Here is a 19,828-nt window from a genome sequence, read left to right on the forward strand (position 1 = left end):
TATATTGGAAGTGATCTTCTAGCATATGATGTGCTACGAAATTTATAAATTTTTCACTAAATTTCCCATGACAATGTGATGAATGATAACTATGGGCTTGTATAAGACCTCCAAGAGGTCAAGTACGCCATGTTACTTCTAGATGGTGCTCCCCAGTCGTGACAATCTAGTCTAGGAATTCAAATCCTTCCTTTAACGGTGAGCACACCCTTGCATCTAAACCCGCATCTTGTGGCTTACCAGACATTGTTTTCTATCTAATCTCATTAATATTCTCAACCTCAAACTGTTTGGCCTTGATCTCCTCATTTAATGTAGCCGTACTCTCAATGCTAGCTAACAGCCACCGATTTATGAAATGCCAAAATGCATGAACTTAAACTCCAATGTTTGAATATCCGTAGACAAAGTATGCTTGGATACACTCAAGCAATCTAGACGTCACGACCGGAGTCTAGATCCTAGCCGAAATCGGCGTTGTTGACCTCTCAGAGGTCGTAGACAAGCCTACATACGTCATCATTACATCATCTAGATAAATTTTAGCGGAAAATTTTAATTTTTTGTTTAATTGAAGTATACTTAGACTTAATAATAGGAAAAATTGTATTTGAATAAGATCATCTACATAATATCTTAATCGTTCACAACAACCATCTAATAACAAGATACTCAAATGAATGAAATAGTTCATAACTGCATTGAATGTAGACTTGCCAAAATGGAACCAATACAATGTTTGAAACAAATGAGAAAGAAACGCTAGTGGAACATCCTCCACTAGCTAATGTCTACATCTAATCTAGAATATAAAAGATAGGCATCCTCGAAAGCAAGAGGGCCTACAAAGTCCGGATGAATGCTCCATGTCAGGATAACTTCAGCATAGTCTCGTAATGCTCTAGCATTCACCTGCACCTGCACCTAAAAGTAGAGAGTTGTATGGGATTATTACACACTTGTACAAAGTATGGGTATATTCAAGCACACACCAAGTACATGCATGATTAAGAAGAGCTCTCTCCTAACGATATGAGCTATGGAAAGTCAAGTTAGTGAACTTGCCAAGTCGGATTAAGAAAGTGATGCCATGAGAGTAACATGCATCATCATACATATCATTTTGCAAACAGAACATAGCATATTGCACATATCATATCACATAGTTCATATCATTCTTTCATATGCCATGAGACCTTGGAATCATGGACTTAACATTAAGACTTCCCAAAATGAGGGCTCAACATATGGGACCTCAATAAGAGAGCCTCCTTTAGCAAACACAGAGTCTGCTTCATTCATTCATATTTACTTCATTTTCATTCATTCATATACTAGTATAAACACCAACTAAACCTAAGATGTAGTTTAAGACATTCATCGGGTTCCCTGTGCAATGACCAAGAATAACCTAGTGTCATTACTTAAGTCTAGCTCACCTCTTGATTATCCTATCCTAACACCTTTGGTATTGTTTATTTCATTATGTGCATTATTTTATTAGGTGGAGACTTTGTCAAACTAGGACTCCCCATTATTTATTATTATTATTATTATTATTATTATGATTATGATTATTTTATTAAATATCTGATTTTGCTGTAATTAAATCAGCAAATTAATATTAATTACTTTAACTAGTTCACTAAATACAATAAATCAATTAAATCATTGCTTCCACCAAGGCTCAAACCCGGGTGGAGCATGATTTTGCTTAAAGGGTCAATTTCGGCCACCTCTACCCAAATTGCCCCTTAACTATATTAATTAATTAATTAATTAATTAGGATAATTACAATACTATCCTTAGCCTGGAAAAGACCATTTTTCTTCTAGACCCTCCAAACTTAAGATTACCCCTTTTTAAGTCTGGTTAAGACTCATCCGGGTAAATCTTAATATTCGCTGCCCTACATGGTTGGACCCAACCTTTCCTAGATCAAATAACTCACCAAGTTAGTTGGCTTGGTTGTTGCAGAGGTTCACAGGTCGGGTTCTACGCGCACAATCCGTGTGAACCCGGTCTAATCTAGGCATTCTAGATACGTTAGAAATTACTTAGCACAGTCATTTTGAGGGTTGTTACATTACCCCCCCCCCCCCCCTCCTAGAAACATTTGTCCACGAATGACACTACACATTATTTTAAAATAAAGAGGGTGATTTTCGAAAATATGTTAACATACTTGAGACTTTACTCTTTGTGAATTTCTATTCACACTTACTCTGGATAGTGCATATTACTCAAGCTTATTTGAAGCTTCATATTTGAGATTGAGGAACTTCCTTCTCAATCGCACTTAACTTGATGCACCTCACCACTCATAAAACACACAAAGAAAATCATGACCACACTATACAAAAACAGCAACATGACATGCAAACATTAATTCATTTTAACTCACATAGTGCAATTATTATATATACAATTTTGGACTTACAACACCAAGTTGACTATTGAACTAAAACTTAGAGTTTCTTAAACAAAACCAGACTTAGGAGGAGTATATATAACCCCTTAGATAACATCTTGTTGGCCTTAAGATTTGAAATTATATGGCTTTGTTTGATTGATCCACGCCCTGCCCATTTATACTCTATCTCATTTTGAAACTGAGACCTCACTCCCATGGTTGATAGTCTATGGTAGCATAACACTTATGGAGAAAATCCATACCTAAACTATTAAATGCTTTTTTTATTATAGAATATCTGATTTACATATTAGTAGGTTGGTGCACATCCTTGAAAATTACTAGCAGCTTCGCATTAATATCTAATTTCTCCTTCCCTTTTTCTCGACCTCTCATATAAGGACAGTCCTCTATCATATGACCCGGTTTTCTAGAATTGTAACAAGCGTTCGAGCCCCTCCTACACTCTCCTCCATGAAGTTTGTCACACTTCCTACAAGGTGGCCTCTCTTGAGGTGTATCTACTTTACTGTTTCTCTTAACTCTAGGCTCAGAATCCCTCTCAAAGTGATCCTTGGACGAACTTGACTCCCTTTGGTGGGAGAGTCCCTTCTTAGACCTGGGCTTATCCCTGATTTAAGTACTACTCTTCCTTGAAAAATTATTCTCAACTTGCGTTGACCTGTTCCTTGCCCTAGTATGCTTCCTCTTCCTACTTTCCTCCACTTGTTGGACATGGACCATAAGACTGGAAAGACCCATGCTAGCATGCAACATAGCTACCCTACACTCCTCCTCGAGATTCTCAGCAATCTTAGATCCAGTGTAAATGGGAGGATTATCCTCGTGAAGTCCTTTAACCTACTAGCCATGGTGCTAGCAGGTGGGTTCTTTCTGGGAACACCTTGTTGCTCTGCTTGGGCTGTCATAGCCTGAGCTTGTAAGGTGATGGATTGGGCCATCTGTACCAGGGCTATCCTTACTTCTCCATCTGTCAACCTAACTAGGTTAACAAGCATCTCCATTTCAGCAGTTGGGGCCTGGGGAGGAACTTGATTACCCCCAACAGTTGCTTCTCCTCTTCCCTGACCAGTGTTCCTCCTTGTGTTCATTTTCTAAAAAAATAGAATTGATGCTAGATATGCTCATAACACCAAGGAATCAGACATTAGAAAAGCACGTAAGATTAGGAGAAGGGAAAATTTCCTACGCATCATGCAGTCTCTAATTCAGGATAGTGGTGCACTTCACTACAATGACTTAGAATCTACTCGATGTGGTTGATGTGAACTTATTATCCTCGGAATTTAACCTAGTGCTCTAATACAAACTTTGTCACAACCTTAGTCTATACCCTAGCCGAAACCGACATCGTTGACCTCTCAGAGGTCGCAGACAAGCCTACATATGTCATCGTTACATCATCTAGATCAATTTTAGCGGAAAATTTTAACTTTTTATTTTGTTAAAATATACTTGGACCTCATAAGAGGAAACATTGTATTCGAATAAGATCATCTACACAACTTCATAATCATTCACAACAACTATCTCATCATACCAAGATACTCAAATGAATGAAATAGTTCATAACTGCATTAAATGTATACTTGCCAAAATGGAACCGATACAATGTCTGAAACAAGTGAGAAAGAAATGCTAGTGGAACATCCTCCACTAGATCATGCCTACATCTAAGCTAGAATATAAAAGATAGGCATCCTCGAAAGCAAGAGGGTCTACCAAGTCCGGATGAATGCTCCACGTCCAGATAAATTCTGGTAGTCTCATAATGCTTTAGCGTTCACCTTCACCTGCACCTAAAAGTAGAGAGTTGTATGGGATCAGTACACACTTGTACTAAGTGTGGGTATATGCAAGCACACACAAAGGACATGCATGATTAAGAAGAGCTCTCTCCTAACGATATGAGTTATGGTAAGTCAAGTCAGTGGAATTTCCAAATCGAATTAGGAAAGTGATGCTATGAGAGTAACATGCATCATCATACATATCATTTTGCAAACAGTACATAACATATTGCACATATCATATCACATAGTTCATATTATTCCTTCATATGCCATGAGACCTTAGAATCATGGACTTGACATTAAGACTTCCCAAAATGAGGGCTCAACATATGGGACCTCAACTAGGGATCCTCCTTTAGAAAACACAGGGTCTGCTTCATTCATTCATATGTACTTCATTTTAATTCATTATACACTAGTGTAAACACCATCTAAACCTAAGATGTAGTTTAAGACTTTCATCAGGTTCCCTGTGCAATGACCAAGAATAACCTACTGTCATTTCTAGCTCACCTCTTGATTATCCTATCCTAACACCTTTGGTATTGTTTATTTCATTATGTGCATTATTTTAGGCTGGCCATATTCTTCTTTGGGAACTTTAACCTTAACTGACATAGATCATGTGAGCATCATGAAATCCACCATTTAACCGCACACCTAAAAGAGGTGGAATCACCGGATAAAGTGAACCAAAACATGCTAGCGTATATAGGAAATTGATCTCTGCTAGAAATCTATATTGGCAGTATAGTTTCTACGACTAGGAGATATAAGGAGACCCATACCCGTATGGACGGACAGTCTCATATCATGAGAATTACACGAACCTCTGCCTTCCCGAAAGAAGGAGTCGTGACTCATAGCTAGGCTGTCGGTGCTCAGTATAAAGTTCCATTACATTCATCTCATATATCATAGAAGTTGGCTTCTAGCATGAGGAATCATAGCTCATTAGATGATTTCTCATCACATCATTATGTATTAAGTGTGAATTGTCCTTACACTTACATATAGAGTGTGATTGAAACCTGTCTCTTAATATTCATCACTCTCTAAGGTGAGTACTTTTAGTGAACTTATATAGGTGTAGGTACAGCTTGTCCCACTTGCACCAACCTCATATTATTGTTCCACCTTGTTCTCTCTTAACATCTTTTCGTTTCATCTTTACTCACCTATTATAATTTATTCATCATATAACATACATATGATCTCTTGAAGTTTACATTGAGGGACATTGATTCTAGGCGTAGTTACAACTTGTCTCCCTTGTACTAGCCTATCCTCATGTAGCCACTCTTTCTTTTCTTATTAATCGTTTAGTATATATATACTCTCTTAGAAATTTCATTTAGTGACACTGATTTTTAGGCGTATGTGCAACTTATCTCACTTGCACTAGCCTATAGTCATGTAGTCACTCTTTTATTTACATATTAACTATGAATTCATTCTTAACACCTTCTTTTGGTGTGTTGACACTCAATTTTGACCGACCTTTAACTATTTTTAGGAATGCTATTCGATGTAGTGCGTATTTTTAAAAAATATTTTAAGTTTAGAGTTTTAGTCGATTTTGCATGAAATTATATATTTTAGTATGTTTACTTTATAAAATTATTGTTAAAATATTTTAAAATTATTGATGAATTTTGAATGTTTTAAAATTTAAGCAATTTTCGATTATGTAAAAGTATTTATAAAATTTGTATTATTTTAATTGGATGATATTTCCTCAATTTTTCTCAAAAAAAATTAAATTCTAGCCTATTTTATTTGAATTTCTTTCAATTTCAGCATATTCAATTGCAATCTTATTTCAATCATAGACATCTTTTCATTTTAATTCTAGCCAATATTTATTTCAATTTTGGCCATACAATCTAATTTTAAAATATTACCTTTAATGGTACTTGCATTTTTCAGATTTGGGGGACCCTAGGTCGATCCCCATCACCCCCATAATATTTTCTTTCTTTTCCCTCCTCTCTTTCTCGTTTAAGGCAAAGAGATTGGGGATCAATCCCCCACAAACTCATTCTTTTTCTCTTAAATTTTTTCTCTTAACTTTATCCAAGAGGTTGTGAGTCAATTCCCACTCACCTAATTTTATTTTTCTCTTTTATATTTCTCCTAACTATCTCATATATTCAAGAGGTTGTGGGTTCAATCTCCACTCACCTCATTTATTTTCTTTCATTTTTCTCTCCTAATTCTCTCCTCTATTCAAGAGGTTGTGGGTTCAATCCCCACTCACCACATTTTATTTTTCTCCTTTATTTTTCTCCTAACTCTCTCATCTATTCAAGAGGTTGTGGGTTCAATCCCCACTCACCAGATTTTATTTTCTTTTCATTTTTCTCATTAACTTTTTATGTAATTTTCATTTGGTGAGGTCTTGGGTTCAATTCCAATGACCTCACAATTTTTAAAAATTTTAAAGCATAGCTCACTTTTCAAAGTTTTGCTCGAAATTTGGTCTCTTTCAATGCATCTTTATCTCAAGTTTTAATGTTGATTCTTGGAGTAATTCGGGTGACATTTTTCCAGCAACATTACCCTCATATGAACATCGAACTTTTAACATATACATATACGAAAACACAACATTTACAGCACACAAATTTTAGGCAGCAACATAGTTAATTTACAGCGCACCCATTCTCAAATAATTAACGTAAACCACTTTTCTGGAATACATCTTTCTTCCTTACATAATTTCCAAATACACATTCAATACATAATAACAACCAGACCTAAAATTATCTACCAGAAGATTTACTAACGCATACTTTGAATCTTTTAAATGATCTAATGACAGGGGCATGCAACGAGGCTTAGTTTTTCAATTGCGATTAAACTGAACCTTAAGGGTCTCTTGGGAAAGGGTCCAAGAGAGAAGAAAACCCATACCTTAATGTCATTCAACACTTGTTTCAATGCTTCCTTTTCCCATGACACCACTGCCTCACCACCGAAATGGAAAACCCAATCCGTCCAGAAGAATGTTGTTGATTTTTGTGTTTAGCTTAGATTTTCGTTTGAGTTTTTGTGTGTAAGTTCTTCAAGAGTGAAGAACTGTTATTTTCAGTTCTTTTTCTGATGAAAAAGGTGAGAATGAGAGTGAGAAACGTGTGATTAGGATTAGGAGAGTTAGGTGGAGACTTGGTCAAACTTGGACTCCCCATTATTTTTATTTATTATTATTATTGTTATTATTATTATTATTATTATTATTTTATTAAAAATCTGATTTTACAATAAATTAATTAAATCATTGCTTCCACCAAGGCTCGAACCCGGGTGGAGCAAGATTTTGCTTGAAGGGTCGATTTCAGCCACCTCTACCCAAATTTCCCCTTAACCATATTAATTAATTAATTAATTAATTAGGATAATTACAATACTACCCTTAGCTTGGAAAAGATCATTTTACCCCTAGACCCTCCAAACTTAATATTACCCCTTTTTAAGTTTTGTTAAGACTCATCCGGGTAAATCTTCATATTCGGGTGTCCTACATTGCTGGACCCAACTTTTCCTAGCTCAACTAACTCACCAAGTTAGTTGGCTTGGCTGTTGCAGAGGTTCAAAAGTCTGGTTCTACGCGCATCAATCCATATGAAACCGGTCTAATCTAGGCATTCTTGATACATTTGACATCACTTGGCGTAGTCATTTTTAGGGTTGTTACACTAGTCTACCCATTCTCACTATCTTCTAACTTAGTGCATCTGCAACTACATTAGCCTTACGTAGATGAAATATGATTGTCACGTCATAATCATTGTGTAACTCCATCATCCTTCATTGTCTAAAAGATCCCTTAAGTGAAAACATGTTGGAGATTGTGATGAGAAGTAAAAACATTACACTTGACACCATAAACGTAATGCTGCAAGATCTTAAAAAGAAAACAATACTACACTTGACACAATAGAGGTATTAATGCCAACAAGTCTTCAGAGCACACACTAGCGTTGCCACTTAAATCATGTGTTGGGTATTTTCTCTCATTCACCTTAAAGTACCTCGACGCATAATCTGTAAAATTCTTATCCTTCACTAAACACAACACCCAAACCCAAAGGGAAAGCATTAGAATAAACATTAAAATCCTTACATTTTACTCATAGTGCTAGAATATGTGTTGTGGTAAAATGAAACTTGAGCTTTTAAAAGGTCTCATCAAATTTTTTGGTTCATTTGAAAGGTACTTCCTTTTTGGTCAACCTTGTATGATGTGTGTCAATAGAAGCAAAGTCATTGATGAATTTTCAAGAGTAGTTAGAGAGCCTAAAAGGATACTCAATTCAAGCACAACTTTTGTTTCCCAAGAAAACGTAGAAAAATACAAAGATGGTCAACGTGCACCTTGTTACTTGTCAAATGAACTAAAATCTCAACAATAAATACTATGATAATCGAATCAAGAAATGGTTTGAACACACCATTAGTCAAACTCATGAAAACTACAGAAGCATTTGTCAACTCAAACGATATAACTAAAAACTCGTAGTCCCCATAGTTGGTCCTAAATGTCATCTTCGGTACATATTAAGGCCTAATCTTTAACTGATGATAGCCAAAACTTATATCAGTATTAGAGAAAACCGATGTACCTTGTAACTGGTTGACAAGATTATCCATCCGAGGCAATTAGTACTTGTTTCAAATTTTCACCCTATTCAATTGCCGGTAATCTATGTATATCCTCATAATACAATCCTTTTTCATAACAAACAAAATAGGAGCACCTCAGGCAGATGCACTAGGAAAGATGAAACTCTTATCAATAAGTTCTATGGTTTGAGTCTTAATCACTCTCAGCTCTACCGAGGACATGCAATACAAAGGGATGAAAATGGGGTGAGTAACAAGTTCCTAATCAATGCAAAAATATATAACCCATTCGGAGGCATACAAGGAAAATTGGTAAGGAACATTTTTCTAAATTATGACATCAGAATAATGGACTCTTAGAGGTAGACTCAACCTTCACATCTCAAATATGAGCCAAATATGCAAAAAAAAAAAATCGTACAAGTTTCCTAGACCGAATGGGGGATATGACCTTATCTAGTTTAGGCTTGTACACCCCTTCGCACTCTAACTTTTTCCTAATGGGGATCTCTAGAGTTACATACTGTTACAATTCACTACTAATTAATAGGGGGAAAACCAAGTCATGCTATCAAAGACAGTCATATCCGAAATAACCATATCATCCCAAGTCTTAAAACACATAAACAAGATTGGAAAAGCATGATAGACATTGGTGACGAGAGACTCTCCAACTTGGGTAGAAACATGGATGGAGGCATTAAGCCTATAAGATATCATATGAAATCCCAAGGAAATCTAAACAGACACATAAAAATAAGTAGAACCAGGATAAAATAACACATTAGCCATCCGTCACTGACAAGAATAGTACATGTGATGAATGCATCAGACGCCTCCACCACGGTCTTGCCTAAAAAGGCATAATGCTGAGCCTTGTCATCATGAAAGGCAACTTCCATGCTTGGCTGCATTGTACTTGAGTATGTGTTACCATTTCCCCAACCTCCACGGCCTCGCTGATTTCCTCCTTGCCCATCTTGCGAATGTCCTCGACCATTATTAACATTTACCACGGGCACCACTAGTATAGTCTGTTGTTGCACGAAATCCAACACGCACGATTGGGGAAAATCTCTTCTCATGTGCCCAAGCTCCCCACAATTGTTGAAAGAACAATCAAAGATGGCCTTCCTCTAGCAAAAGACGCGACTCCTTGGTTATCCTTTATAATACTTTGAGGTGGGGTTCCCGAGTAATTAGTTATAGAAGCCAGCATAGCAGACTAATTTTGTCGGGCTTCATGTATTGTCCCCCTAGAACCTCAGCAGTGGAAACCTTGGAAGTTATTTATTCTCTTAGATTTATTAGACAACTCCTTATCCTTCCCATCGCGCCTCACCCCTTCAACTTTCTTCACAAAATTTGCTGACTCATTAAAAAATTTCTGCAGAAGTCATGTGCACAGACAATACATGTAACTCAGAGTTTAGTCCCTTAGTAAGTAGACAGATCCTCTATTCATCAGTAGTCACCAACATAAAACATGAAACCTAACCTCATAAGAATCCTTAAAATATCACCTTGATTCAAAGACATGAACTCATCTTTTTTATGATATCACAAGATTTGTGGCACATAGTTCTCCAAAAGTGAAGCATGAAACTAGGTCCAAGTGAGTGGGGGTAAAGCTGATGGACAATACCCAAATTATGCAGCCACTCATAATAATTTAAGATGAACTCATAAGCGTCCTTAACCAGACCCAACAAAGGACAGAAGAAAGCATTAGTACATACATTTCAGCACTTCTTGCGGACAATGATAGCAATAGGGGGATTGGTGGGAGCTTGAGTTGCTTAAATTGTGGGAAGAACTTAAGGACCAACAATTTTTTTAAGGAACGACATAATCTATTTAGCTAACACTGGGTCTAAGGGAGGAATACTTCTAGTCTCAACCTACACATCTTCCCCTTTCTAAAATGTCCTCATCATTCTTAACCAATTGGAATCAAGTCATAGCAAAAAAGGAGACAAGAGAAAAACAGAGAGATTTCCTTAAGTCTTATAGCCTCTCGAAGAAAAGTACATATGTCTTTGTACCGTTCCACAATATTTTACTAGAATCGTTATGGTACACCGAGATGAATGAACGTAGGACTTTGATATCAACTTTGTCGTGACCCATTTTGTCATGATTGGTACCAACACTAAACCTTTGGTGGGATAACCATTAATACTAATTAGCTAAACCAATAACTAAACACTTCAAGATACGAATGTAGGTTTAAATGAAAGTATCAAATAGAGCTCCCATGAAGTTTAAACGTTCAAATAAAATATACCAACTAATGTGGAGGAATAAACCCTAGAACTTGAAAGTCAATGAACCAAAACATCTAAAGTTCAACAAGTCAAAATTAATAGGTGCAACAAAATTAAACATACATATATCTAACTAGAAAGTCCGAGTCCAAAAGAATGGACTAAACCATAGAGAACTCATGGGAGACTAGAAGATTTGTCTCACCCTTGAATTTGATTGATTAGTGATCTCTTAGATGAGGTATGTCAATAACCTTCTGAAGATGCCTTGTACTCAACAAGGAAAGAGAAAGTCCAGTATCAATACAAACCACAATGTACTAGTAGGATCACACAGCTATCCTAGTAAGTGAAAGATATACAAGCAGTCACAACATAGTAAATACACAAATACCGAACCTATACAATATCAATTATCATTCAGGACCTATGCACCATTCGACATTTTCGATGTCAAGTAATTACACATATACGAAAAGGGAACGGTCCTCCCATGGAACCCACAACCAAATTGATAGTGTACCAGAATGTGCCACCCCATCCCAATTAGTGTGTCGGACGTGACACTTGGTCCCATACGTGCACTGATACATGACAATTGATACAAGTTAGCATGCTGGAACGTAACATCTGATTCATTCAACAAGCAACAATCACAATGTACATTCTCGTAGTCATACAATAAAGTGTTCATTCATGGCATACAATAATATTTTTATACTCATTCATATTTGATGATCAAAAGTGGAAAATTTGCATGTATACATGCATTATAATGAAGCAAATACTCACATACATTAACAAACATGAAATCAAACCATCACCTACCTTGAAATCAAGCTTGAATCCTCCTAAGATGTTTGATTTTTCCCTTTCCGGATTCTTTCAACTCGTTCTAGGTTTACAAACAAATAATTCAATACCGGGATCAATACTTGAGGCCTAATTACCCGGATTATGACAAACCCAATAACTTAAGATCGAAATTATGATCCTAAGGTGCAGTTAGAGCTTTTTCCACCATCAAAATTAGTTCAAAACCCTCACTAACAATATATGATCAAGATTCGAAAAATTTATTAGGAGAGTAGAATCCTTACCTTCCTCCCCCCCCCCCCCCCCCAAAAAAAAAAGAAGTAGTGGAAAAGATTAAAAAATCACTTTAAGTCATCTCCTAGCTCATAATAAGGAGAAATGCAGAATAATGGCATTTTTGGGGTTTATTTCCAAGGAAGTTACAACAAGCCCGCTATGGCGTCCCACAAACCATCACAGCGGCCTCGCCATGATGGGAATATTCCCGCAGTAGTATCTTGCACAGAAATGCCTTCCGTTACAAATATACATTTAGATTTTTTATGTTTATATTCTGAGTTAGAATTTGTATTTCTTGCTAAATATGACAATTATTTTTTGATATATGTGTCATCCCTATTTGATTATGTGTATTTTTGTTCTTCTTGTAAGAATTGCAGTTGTAGGCATTGAAAATTTGTTAGACTCTCAAAGACATGTTCAATTCTAGTGGGGATTCTACAAGATGAATTTTATCCTAACTAGGATTATTGTAGGCTAACCAACCCTAATCACTAGCTCAAAGGGTACTATATTCCCATTAAAAGGGATCTCGAATATTTCATAAAATTAATGGAATATTCATATAGAGGTCCAACCATAATTGTTCTAGTTCGATTAATATGCCACTAATGGTCCTCGAATTATGGAAAGGGTAGAATTTAAGGGAGGAAAAAATGTGCCTACAATATTTATAAAAAAAAATCGATTCTTCTTATATTATTGTGATTGAAATTTATTTTTTGTCACTTAAAAATTTATTCCTAACAAATTGACATGCCCAGTGGGAACAAATGTACTCTTTATCTCTTCTCTAATAAATCAAATCTACTATAAAAATTCCCATCGAGAAAATAATAATCAAGAACGAAAAATTATGCAACAATCCTTTTAATTATTTAAAGTGCAAATTTTACAATCTCTATGATTCCTATGAATTTTCCATTACAAATACATATGGCCTCTTGAGCTTGATCTCTAATTTTCTTGAACGTGAACTTTATGGTTGATCTTGGATTCAAGGGTTTTGGAGATTGTCCTTGAATATTTGACTTTAACTTATCGTGATCTTGAACTTTATCTTGATCTTGATTTCTAGTTGAATACAAGAGCTTTGAGCTTGGTATTAAATCCGGTGATCTTTATCTTGATCGTTCTTGATCCTGGTCTTCTTTAACTTGAACCCTTGAGTCCTTGAATTTTCAGTTCTTGAATTTGAATTCTTGAACTATTAAACTTTTAGATTGTATAGAAATTTGTTGCTTTTGATCAACGAGTTTTCTCTAACTTTATGTTAGAATTAATTGTTCCTTTTCTGAACTATGAGGACACTTAGTCATATTTATAGAATAGAGGATTGGTGATAGAAATAGAATTCCCTTCGGCTAATCAAATTTAAGTGACATGGCATATCGAGTTTATGAAGAAGACTTGAACTGAATCCATATTTTTTGGATTTAAGTAATTAACTCAATTATATTAATCCATAATATTTATTTGAACTAATAAACTCATATTTAAGATAATCTTAATCTATTTATAAATTTATATATAATAAATTTTAATTGATTACAAATGTCACATGCTTCATGTCTTTTCGAGATATTGTATCTTTCAAAGACTAGGCTTGAAGAATTTGAAGATTTAAAGTTGCACACATAAATAATTTTGAAGACTTCGTCTTGCAGACTTGTTGAATTTGAAGATATCAACTTGTAGGCTTGAAGAATTTGAAGACTTTAAAACTTGTATATTGAAGAATTTGAAGACTTCAACTTGAAGTCTTTATAAATTTGTAGACTTTAACTTGCAAACTTGAAGAATTATAAGACTTCAACTTGGGACCTTGGAGAAGTTGAAGACTTCAACTTGTAGGCTTGAAGAGTTTGATGACTTCAACTAGCAAATTTATAGATCTGCACAGTTCAAATTTTGAAACAACTCATATTCACATGAGTTTTCCCCCATTGAATCACCACTATTTGGTGCATGTCTGAAGTTTAATGAAAGATTACTCACATTTTTTAATTTTCACTAGACAGATCAAGTGAGAACATTTCATTTTTTACACTCATGCAACCAAACATAAAATATAGTTCTAAGGGAGTACATACCTCTGTAAAGAGGATAAAACCACAATGTAGTTCTGGAGAGTATTTTGTGTGTCGTATAAATTTTATACTCTTGTCGGCCATGAATGACATTCCATTTATGTCGTACCGTAAGGAGTACTTTTTTATTGAAGCTTTACTCGTTTGAAGAGCTTTATGATATAAAGTTTAGGCAAACACTTGAAGAAATATTTCAACTCAAAGATTTAACTCAAATTTGAAAAACTTTGTGATATACATCTTAAAATCATGTTTATAGGAGTACTAAAACTATAAATTTAACTCAAATTTTAAGAGCTTTATGATTTACAGTTTAAGCTCGTGTTTCAAGGAGCATTTCTAATTGTAGATTTAACTCAAATTTGAAGAACTTCGAGGCATTCAGTCTAAGCCCATGTTTCAAGGAGCACTTAAACTTGAACATTTCACTCAAATTTGAAGATCTTTCAAGAACTTAATGATTTACCTCAAATTTGAAGAGCTTTGTGATATAAAGTTTACGCTCGTGTGTCTAAGAGCATTATAAGTTTCAGTTTAGGCTCATGTGATGAGAAACATAATTACTTGAAATTTAAGCTCTTGTGATAAGGAGCATTATTACTTGTACTTTAAGATCATACGATAGGGAGCATTGTAACTTGCAGTTTAAGGTCATGCATTAAGGAGCGTTTTAACTTGAAGTTTAATCTCATGCGTTAAGAACGTTGTAACTTGCAGTTTATCTCATGTGATGAGAAGCATTGTAACTTGCAGTATAAGCTAATGCGTTACTGAGCATCATAACTGGCAATTTAAGCACATGCATCAAAGAGCGTCGTAACTTTCCGTTAAAGCTCATGCATTATGGAACGTCTAGATATATATACTCTTCAAAGTTATCTTTAGATGCAGACTTGTCCCCACTTTAAATTTCTTCTATATCTTCATCTTTATGAGTTTCATAGACAAGAGATTGTTGATATTCTTTTAAAGTCATTCTTAATTCTATGTCATGTGCACGACCATTCAACTCTTCAAATGTATTGAGATTTAATCCTGGAAAAATATAGTGAAGACCCCAATTAATTTCTTGGATGCGCAAGTCAATGCTAGACACGTAGTCAATCTTTCCAGTTCAGGCTCGGACTGCTCCAGCGGTTAATAGAGTCAACAAATACATTACTTTAACCGTGAATATCTTTAATAAGTGTAATTACATGTTCCCATAAATATAGAAAAGTCAACATGAAAAAATTTTGGGCCAAAAAACCTTTTCGTAGTAACTTAGAATTTTCCAACCTAGTGAAGATTTGAAGAAAATTGGACTGTGTAAGGTTAAGGGGAATATGGTAAATGTTGGGTGATGTAATTATGATTCTGATCACATGATAGATATCTAAGGCATTAAGGAATCGTTACGATTTTACGTAATTGAATTCGGGCGAGTAGAACTCTCGAAATTGATCTTAACGTGAACGGGTAGTTTCTGAGTGTAATTGGTTGAAGTTGTATTGTTAAATGAGGGTTTTAAAATTATATATTTACCTCATCGTTTCCGTGCAATATGCTAATGCGAGATTTTCCTGCCAAGGCTTGGATGGTGTAAAATGGTGAGGGCCTCCATAGTGGGACAGTCACTACATAAGTCGGAAATAAACTGCAAAAATATTTTATTCTGCACTTTTAAACTTTGAGTGCTAAGAGATGACCTCAGGTGCTTTCTTGATAGTTTTCACCATTCATAAGGCTAAAGGTAAGGTTTTAACACATTGAATCCATTATTTTTATTCGTAAAAGTAATCTAATGGGTAATTATCAATTGAGAAGGGTTTTGATTTGAGATCTGTGGTGGAAAAGCCCTAATTGAAATGTTGGTATACTGGGTTTGATCTAGAATTGAAAGAATTGTAGGTAGTCTGGATAATTAGTTATTGCTTATTAATTCATTTGTTGTACTAATAGTTTGTAGACCAAGAATAAGAGGAACGAATTCGGAAAAGGGAAGAATCAAGTTACTAAGGGGATTCAAGCTTTGTTTGAGATAGCTGATTGTTGTGATTTCATGTCTTGATATGAACGTTTGTTAATACATGTATGTATGCGAATTTTGGATTATTTATCACACTAGTTGTAAATGAGATAGTTTAATGATTGAATTCCATGAATCACAACTTGGTGGTATGACTTTGAGAATATACATATGATTGTGAGTATGGCTTGTTAAATGTATCAGGTGTAGCATTTCGACACATGAACAAGGATCGGTTACCAACGTTTCGGCATAAACATGGGATTTATTGCCACATTTTGGCATAAACATTGGATTGGGTACCATGTATTGGTATCCTAATAGTTTGGGTTTAGGTTCTAGGAGATGACCAATGACTTGACATTATTGTATATCTTGAGATTGGGAAAATGTACGATGTTTCACAAATGATTTTGATATTTAATATGTTTGATGTGTGTATGTTATATTGTGTTGTAAGGGCTTATATATATCGGACTAAGTGGATAAGCGCGTGATCTTACCAGTTCATTGTGGTTGTGTAATGATGCTGCACTTTCCCATTCGTTGTTGAGTACAGGGCATGTTCAAGAAGCTATTTACCTACATCGCTTAGAAGATTTATGATCGTAATCAAATTTAAGGGTGAACAAGTTCTTCCGGGCTGCCATGAGTTCTCTTTTCTGTCTATGTCTACATTTCAGACTTAGACTAGCCTTTAGGTTAGCTCTATGTTAGTTTGGGGTTGTACCCCTTCTATTTTAGACTTATGATTTAACTTTAGATGTTTTGGTAAGATTACTTTCAAGTGCTAGTCGTTTTTTAAACATTTATTTTGTTAGACTTTTAGAGTTTATGGAAATTGTATTTGTTTCCTTGGCATTTAACTTTCTTCTATACTTAAATGCCTTAGTATGTTGGGAGAATTTTTAGTTTAGGTTGTAGTAATGGTTTCCCCACTAGCGGGTTAGTGCGAGTGACACTAATGATGGTCTAGGTCATGACAAAGTTGGTATAAGAGTAATAGGTTTGTTGATCTCGATGTACCAAAATGAGTCTACTAGAGTGTTAGGGAACGATACGAAGATGTCTGCACTTTTCTTCTAGAGACTATTGGACATTAAGAAATCTCTCTATTTCTCTCTTGTCTCCTTTCGTGTTATTACTTAGTTTCAATTGGTATCTAGGGATTTAAATTTGTATCTAACCTCTTTCACTTTTCTGTCCGCAGATAGTTAACACTAAATTCAACGGCGTCAGGCTTGTAGCTCCCTTCAATGCTCCCGTTGAGGAATTTGTAGTGAGAGGTCACGGTTGAGACAGGGTGTAAGAGGCTAAGAAAGCATAACTCCTACTAGAGATTGAGCACCAGTTGAAAATGTTCCTCCGAATGAGGCTCCCCATTCCATTATAAAGAGATATAAGAGAATATTGAGGTTGAGAATGATGAGGATGTTGGACAAGTGTAAGAGGTGAAGGTTGAGACTACAAGTATTCTTCCCTTTGACCCAGTGTTAGATCAACAGATCATGTCATTTTTGAAAGGATTGGTTGGTCCAGGAGTGCTTCCACCTGTTCAAGCAACTTAATCTCCCGCCAATCCCTTTATTACTATCAGTACTCCCATGGTGGGTGAAACTGTTCGTATGGATGCCTTCTTTCATTCTTAGTTGGGTCCTGTTATGACAAGTAATGAGCATGAGGTATTGACTATGTTCTTGAAGTTGAAACATCATGTGTTTCATTGTTCCGAGAGTGCGGATGCATATGACTTCATCCTAGATTATTATGAGAGGCTTCATAAAATTGGGATTGTCGGTTAGTGTGGGGTAGAGTTTGTGACTTTTCAGCCTCAAGCTAAGGCTAAGCAGTGGAGGAGAACATATGTAATGCACATCTTCAGTTTTACCACCACTTACTTGGACTCAGTTTCATGCCCTATTTTTAGAGAAATATATGTGTCTCGGACTTTGGTTGATCATAAGAAGGAAAGGTTGTATGTTTGTGGAGCAAAGTTGTATGTCTGTGGCTGCTTATCATCCTACATTTCATTCTTTATCGAGATATGCTACGCAATTGGTGACTACTGAGGAAGAGAGGATTTGTTTATTTACTAAGGAACTAAATGATGAGTTACAAGTATTGTCTGTTCATATGAACTCTGTAGGTAGAACTTTAAAGGTAATAAACTTTGTGAAGAAAGTGAAGGGGTTAAGAAGAGTCGGTTAGGCTAAGGAATTGGCTAAGAGGGCCGAAAACTCGGGTAAATTACAAGGTTCTTACTCGGGTAAATTACAAGGTTCTTACACTAGAGGAACATGGAGGCCAACACTTGCAGCCCGGTCAATTCAGTTCACTATGCCCACTTATACAGATAATTACTGAGGAACTCCACCTTATAACATGATTCAATATAGCTACGGAGTCGCACTTTCAGTGGATAGCAGTCCATCTATTGATCATACTTGCTATAACTAGGGAGAAACTTGGAAAATTAGAAGAGATGATCTCCACCCATGCGTGATGGATTCCGCACAGCAGTAGACTAGAGTAGTGGTACCCGTGGAAAATTGTAATACTTGTTGAGGGTGTCCATAAGGTGGGAAAGGAGGAAATCAGCGATGTCGCGAAAGTAACAGAAACGGTAACAGAGGCTGAGGTACAGTGTAGCAAGGCAGGAAAGTCGCTCAACACGATGATAGGGATCATGTTACGACTTTCATGCAAGAATGAGGCAGAAGAGTTTGAGGGAGTGATCACATGTACTATTCTTTTGGATTTTTTTCTGTAACTGGATGGACAATATGTTATTTGACCTAGTATCTACTTATTATTATGTATCTATCTGTGTTATTTTCCTCAGAGTTTGATATGACTTGTGACTTGATGCCCCTATCCATGTTTCTACCACAATTGGAGAGTCTGTCACAGCCACACATGTGTATCGTGCTTGTCTTATTTTGTTTATGGGTTATTAGACTTAAGCTCATTTGGTGGTTTTTGGTATGACTGACTTTGACATAATCTTAGGCATGACTTGGTTGTCGCCCTATTATGTTGTGCTTACTTGTAATAAATACTAAGTATGTGACTCTAGAACTCCGGGAAAGGGAAAAGTAAGAGTGGGAAGGGGTGTACAAGTCTAAGAAAGCTAAAAACAGAACCTCCATTAAAGCTAGAAAGCTGGTAGGGCATGGTTTTTTGACTTATTTTGCTCATATCCGAGATGTTTAATGTGAGTCTACATATATTGAGTCAGTTCCTATGGTTACATAATTCAAAGAAGTGTTTCGTAATGATTAGCCTAGTATGCCTACAGATAGAGATATAGATTTATGCATTGATTTAGAACCTAGTGTGCGTCCCATTTCTGCCACTCCAAATTGCATGGTTCCAGTAGAATTGAGAAAGTAAAGGCTCAAATCCAAAAACTTTTTGATAAATGATTCATCCGCCCTAGTGCTTCCCTCTGGGGTGCTCCAATCTTGGTTGTTAAGAAAAATGAGGGTAGTATGAGGATGTGTATAAATATCGG

General features: G+C 35.8%; 1 protein-coding gene and 1 long non-coding RNA gene across 4 annotated transcripts in view; both read right to left on the reverse strand.

Annotated features, from left to right (window-relative positions):
* LOC138348558 (uncharacterized) overlaps positions 1-19,828 on the reverse strand; it is a 113,567-nt gene that overhangs the window by 87,133 nt on the left and 6,606 nt on the right. The window lies entirely within an intron of this gene.
* On the reverse strand, positions 3,989-7,323 carry LOC138348410 (uncharacterized). The gene is made up of 2 exons (XR_011221014.1): positions 7,145-7,323; positions 3,989-4,234 (listed from the first exon to the last, which is right to left on the reverse strand). It is a non-coding gene; the product is annotated as an uncharacterized lncRNA (long non-coding RNA).

The sequence above is a fragment of the Solanum lycopersicum genome, chromosome 5 (assembly GCF_036512215.1).
Source record: "Solanum lycopersicum chromosome 5, SLM_r2.1".
Taxonomy (NCBI): Eukaryota; Viridiplantae; Streptophyta; class Magnoliopsida; order Solanales; family Solanaceae; genus Solanum; species Solanum lycopersicum.